Genomic DNA, 5,596 nt, shown 5'->3' with positions numbered 1-5,596 from the left:
CCCGTGCTAACACTTTGAAAGATTGTGTAATGGTAAACATCAAGCTTGCCCAAGTTCATCACCTCTAAAGCGGCTCTTCTACCGTAGTACTACAAGAAAATACACCCTTTTGATCCAAAAGCCTTTCCTCGAGTGCCCAACCGATGAGCATGTAGAGAGGAATCAAGACCTAGCTTCCTTTGGGGGAGAGAGAGAGAGAGAAGGGAAGAGGAGAAATTTTAACGTTGTAGGAACACTCCCAAGAGACCTCAAAGATCTAGGGTAGAGGAGCCAGTTTAGAGATGTTCTAACTTTGCGAGGAATTGCGAGCAATGTACTGCACCATTTTGAGATTGGACGAGCGCAAATAAAAGAGTTGTGCTGTATGAACACACAATAGAAAGTGCAGCCCAAATGGTGCTCCACAGGCAAAGATCGACACACTTTTCAACAATGGTGAATGCGTCAGGGGGGAGTTTAGAGACATTGTAAACAGCGAGGATTGAACCCTCAATTTGAGGGTCATGATTTCTTCCCAGTCACATTAACCACGTGCAAACCCGCTTCTGATTGTACCTATATCGACGGTTCAAGGACCCGTCTTTTAACTGGCTCCTCTACCCTATCCTACGAGTCTTGAATCCAAGAGCTGATACTCCATAGGGAACCACGATATAAGAGAGAGAGAGAGAGAGAGAGAGAGAGAGAGAGAGTCTCTTTTACACTAGACAAGAAGTAATCCTCCAAAGATATTTTACTTTTCTCCATGTATTTTTACTAGACTCCTTTGTCTATTTAGAAGCTCAATACTCAAAAAATTAAGGTATTATTAAGTATTTTCTAGTACAAGTTCTCCTTGGTATAGTGTGAGCCACAGCAAGTTTGTCCCTAGGGAGGAGGGAGAAGAGACTCAATAGTCAAGACTCAAGATTCAAGGCCCATGAACGACAAAGTAAAGAATGCAAAATAAAAAATTTGGGAGGCCAATTTTCAATGAAATTTTGCACATCTCAAGACACATATGGAAGACCGGTCACTGGTAAGTGGAAGGGCAAAATTTTTATTTCATTTTAGGCCTAGGCTACTGGGCTCTCTCTCATGCGTATAGCCGAACACGACTCTCTGCGTGCAGGTACATCTTTAGGTCTAGGCTACTTTCGTGGTGCACTGCTGCAGCCTGCTGGTAATGGTGTACCGACACAGAACTACCCACTTATCTTGGACTTCCATTAGTAAGTACCGCAAGCTTTTACCTCTACGCGCGCGCACATACACACATACTCTCTCTCTCTCACTCACTCACTCACTCTCTCTCTCTCTCTCTCTCACACACACACACACACACACACACACACACACAAAAACCAACCCATGTTACAAATTCACCATTAGTTGCGACTGGCTCTCTGCTTCTAAAACTTTTCCTTGATTAGCCCGTGCTTACCCTCTCCGCCCTTGACTAGCCACTCTTGCGGAGCGTTGAACTTGAACTAGATCTTTATTTGAACCCCACCCGTCACACACATTGTTGCCAAAAGTCCTACTCTTATGGTTACAGCTTGCTCGGTAGACTTTGTGTGCATACTACTGCCTATGACGCAAATTTTGTCGAACTCTGCTGCGTATTTTCAAAGCTTTTGGTCACAGAGCCGGAACTTGGAAGGGTTTCTCTTCTTTCCCTATCAAGAAAGCCCATGAAGGCACGCGCTTACACACACACACACACACACAAGTCCTCACATGCACTTCAAAGTCTCTGTGGGCTAGTCTATTATCTTAATTACACAATGCTGGCATTTGCTTCAGCCAACCACCATGCTTCCCCTGCTCCCCATATATGCCTCATCTGAAGAGATTCATACTCTCTGTTGGTGTCTGAAGCATGTATGCCATCCTCGCCCTCTTCGCCACAGCAGTGCTGTTGCTCGCCTCCTGGAATTCTCCGAGATCTGCTCTTGCCCTCTGCCACGAGGGCGATCTTGCAGCTCTCGTCGACTTCAAAGCAAGCTTGATCAATGGTAGCTCTAGGCTTGGAAACTGGGATGAAAGTGTGAGCTGCTGTGAGTGGGTCGGAATCGAATGTGACACGTCTTCTCCTGCAAGAGTAGTGAACATTTCTCTGCACGCAAAGGGGCTTCATGGGCGCGCACTCCAAGCTTTGGGCAACATTGCATCTCTCCAAATTCTGAACTTATCGTCCAACTCACTCAGTGGCGACCTACCGAGTCAGCTCACTGCACTCTCTCGTCTTCAACAGCTCGACCTCAGCAGCAATAACCTGTCAGGTGACCTCTCTGTTTTGACTAATCTTGAGAGCTTGCAGGTTATCAATCTCACTAGCAATGGCTTCTCTGGAAAATTATCGTCTTTTGCAAATTTTGGCTCACTGTTGAGGTTTTGGGCGAGCAAAAATTCTCTAACAGGGGAAGTGCCCATTGATATATGCCAAAATGCTCGGTATATGGAGGTGTTGGACCTCTCTTACAATAACCTTTCCGGCTCTCTTGCAGAGGGGCTTGGTGTATGCACGAACCTTCAAGTGTTAGAGCTTGGTGGAAACAAATTACAGGGCCATATTCCCTTGGATATCTACAACTTGAGTGCTTTAACATGGCTGTCCTTTGCAAAGAATAATTTCACAGGAAATTTGGATAGAGCTGTGGGTAGCCTGCTTAATCTCCAATACCTTATGCTTGACCAGAATAACTTTACCGGACCATTACCGGCAAACTTGTCAGCATGTACAAAGCTGAAGGTTTTCAGTGTGAGTGACAACAAGTTTGAGGGCAGCCTTGATATGATCCAGTTTAACAAATTGCCTATGCTTGAGACCGTAGATTTGAATTCGAACTCTTTTCATGGCTCTATCCCTTCATCCTTGGCTGGATGTGCTGCTTTACTGGGCCTAAACCTGGCCAAGAACAACTTCACTGGTGCCATCCCCATGGAATTTAGTGGCTTGAAAAACCTGTCTTCGCTGGCACTCTCTTCTAACAACTTGAATGGGAGCTTGCGCCTTCTGGTTGGGAGTGAGCAGCTGGTTAGCATCATTTTGTCCAAGAATGATTTTAATGAGACCCTTCCAGACACAGTTGAGGGAGAGGGGCTTTCAAATTTGCAAGTACTGGCTCTCGGATACCTCCACCTCCGAGGACACATACCCCAATGGCTGAAGAATTGTACAAAGCTACAGGTTTTAGACCTTTCTTGGAACCACTTAGATGGACCAATTCCAAGCTGGTTGGGGCTGTTTCCACATCTTTTTTATGTGGATTTCTCGAATAATTCTTTTTCCGGACACATACCAGTGGAGCTCTTTGGATTGCCTACTTTGATACATGGAGATAAGAATACAACAGGATTACAGGTAGTGGTGAATAACCTTGCAATTAAGAATAAGCAGAGTTCTCCAGAGCTGCGATACACTCAAGTTTCTGCCTTTCCTCCATCAGTCTACCTCTCCCACAATCAACTTCAAGGGCCTATACCTCTGCAGGTGGGTGCATTTGCGGAGCTCCTTAACATGGATCTCAGCTTTAATAACTTGTCGGGAACCATTCCTGAATCAATGGCAAGTATGACAGATCTTGAACTTCTGGATTTGTCTTCAAATAAGCTGACTGGTAGCATTCCATCATCACTCTCAAATCTCACATTTCTTGCCTCCTTCAATGTATCCCACAATCAGTTGGTGGGCATGATACCACAGGGTAATCAGTTTTCCACATTTTCAAACAAAAGCTATGAAGGGAATGCTGATTTGTGTGGGCCACCGCTATCGATGTTATGTCAAGATGACAAAGCCAAGTCCACCTCACTGGCCCCATTTTCAAAGAGAAGTCTCAATGCCAGGATCGCCATTCTTGTCCCAGTGTGCCTGGTGGTTGGTTTGCTTGTTGTTTTGTCAGCCTGGTTCTCTTGGAGGCTTTCAAGAAGAAACGTGGTATACGTCGGTAGTGTAAGTTTTAAAGACCTGGATGGCCCTCAAAATCTTGCAGAGGCTTTGGACTCTTCTGTTCAACTTTTCTGTAGCAGGGGGAAGCTAACTGTCTTTGACCTTTTCAAAGCAACTAACAATTTTGATTCTGCAAACATTGTTGGATGTGGAGGGTTTGGGCTGGTTTATAGAGCTGACTTGGCAGATGGAACAAAGCTTGCAATCAAAAAGCTGACTGGGGATTGCGGACAGATGGAACGTGAGTTTCGGGCAGAAGTGGAAACTCTGTCCAAAGCTCAGCATAGAAATTTGGTTCCTTTACAAGGGTATTTGCAGATTGGCAATGAAAGGCTGCTTTTGTATTCATATATGGAGAATGGCAGCCTTGATTATTGGCTTCATGAGAGGATTGATGGTGGCAACTGTCTCGACTGGCCGACACGATTGAAGATAGCTCAAGGAGCAGCGCATGGGCTGGCATACCTTCATCAGGTATGTGATCCCCATGTTGTGCATAGGGATATCAAGTCCAGCAATATACTGTTGGATGAGAAATTCCAAGCTCATTTAGCGGATTTTGGGTTGGCAAGGCTGATGATGTCGACAGACACACACGTGACAACAGAGGTGGTCGGTACATTGGGGTACATCCCTCCAGAGTATTGTCATGCATTGAATGCAACCCCAAGGGGAGATATTTACAGCTTTGGTGTAGTTCTTTTAGAGTTACTCACACGGAGGCGACCTGTCGATATCTGTAAAGGAAAAGGGGCTGGTGATCTTGTTCCATGGGTGCTCCAATGGCAAAGCATTGGCAGAGCAGAGGAAATCTTTGATACTTCTTTGCTGAATAAGGGGCATGAAGAGCAGATGCTGCAAGTCCTAGATGTGGCTTGCCCATGTATAAGCCTAGATCCTGCAAAGAGGCCCTCCATAGGGGATGTGGTCAATTGGTTGGATCAAATTGGGCTGGAAAGAGATTCCATGAAGCCAGTGTGCTAAGCTTTTCTACTGGTTTCATCTTCCTTGCTAATTTTGCATGATTAGCTTCCTAGTGACATTGGGGAAAAGCAGCTAGGAGAGGCAGGTTTTTGGTACTTCCCCAAGATTTTTTGTTTTACCCTCACTCTCCTCATGGTAAATATGCCTCCCCTTTTAGAAGGAAGAATCAAGAAGTCTCATCAGCATGGAGGTGAAGAGCAAGAGAGTCTCGCTGGGTGTTTCCACCCACTATGTTGTAAGCAAAAAGGTATATGTAACACAGATCTTTCTCATTCATGTTCATCAAGCATGGGTGTTAATGGCAAAGCGACTGCCTTGGTGGCAATGGAGACTGTTTTTACTGCTATATGCTTGTCATTTTGGTTTGGGACATTCTGTATTTTGGGTGGCTAGTGTGTACCATGTAGAGATGATCTGTGCTCTCTAAGGTTGTTATGTCTGTTTGATATTCATCTTTCTTCATGAAGGTTTTTGCTACCTCATATGTACTGAGAGTTTTGCGGGCATTAATGGATTGGGTACAGCTGGTGATGGTTAAGAGGAAGCTCAGGAAAGTTGCAAGGGGTAAGAAGCCTTGCACATACGCCTTCCAAAATGGAGGGCCTTCTAAATTGGAAGGCCCTTGATTTGTAAGCCCTGAAGGTTGGCCTCTAGCAAGGTGGTGGGTGGGTGAAATTT

At 45.2% G+C, this 5,596-nt stretch overlaps 1 pseudogene; it reads left to right on the top strand.

Moving 5' to 3' along the window:
• Positions 1 to 1,240: 1,240 nt before the first annotated feature.
• LOC147440589 (tyrosine-sulfated glycopeptide receptor 1 pseudogene) lies at positions 1,241 to 5,264 on the top strand (annotated as a pseudogene).
• The last annotated feature ends 332 nt before the right edge of the window (positions 5,265 to 5,596 follow it).

The sequence above is a fragment of the Adiantum capillus-veneris genome, chromosome 15 (assembly GCF_014529385.1).
Source record: "Adiantum capillus-veneris isolate H3 chromosome 15, ASM1452938v2, whole genome shotgun sequence".
In the NCBI taxonomy this organism is placed as follows: Eukaryota; Viridiplantae; Streptophyta; class Polypodiopsida; order Polypodiales; family Pteridaceae; genus Adiantum; species Adiantum capillus-veneris.
The sequence above is the reverse complement of the archived record's forward strand: the minus strand, read 5'-3'. Positions and strand labels throughout refer to the sequence as shown.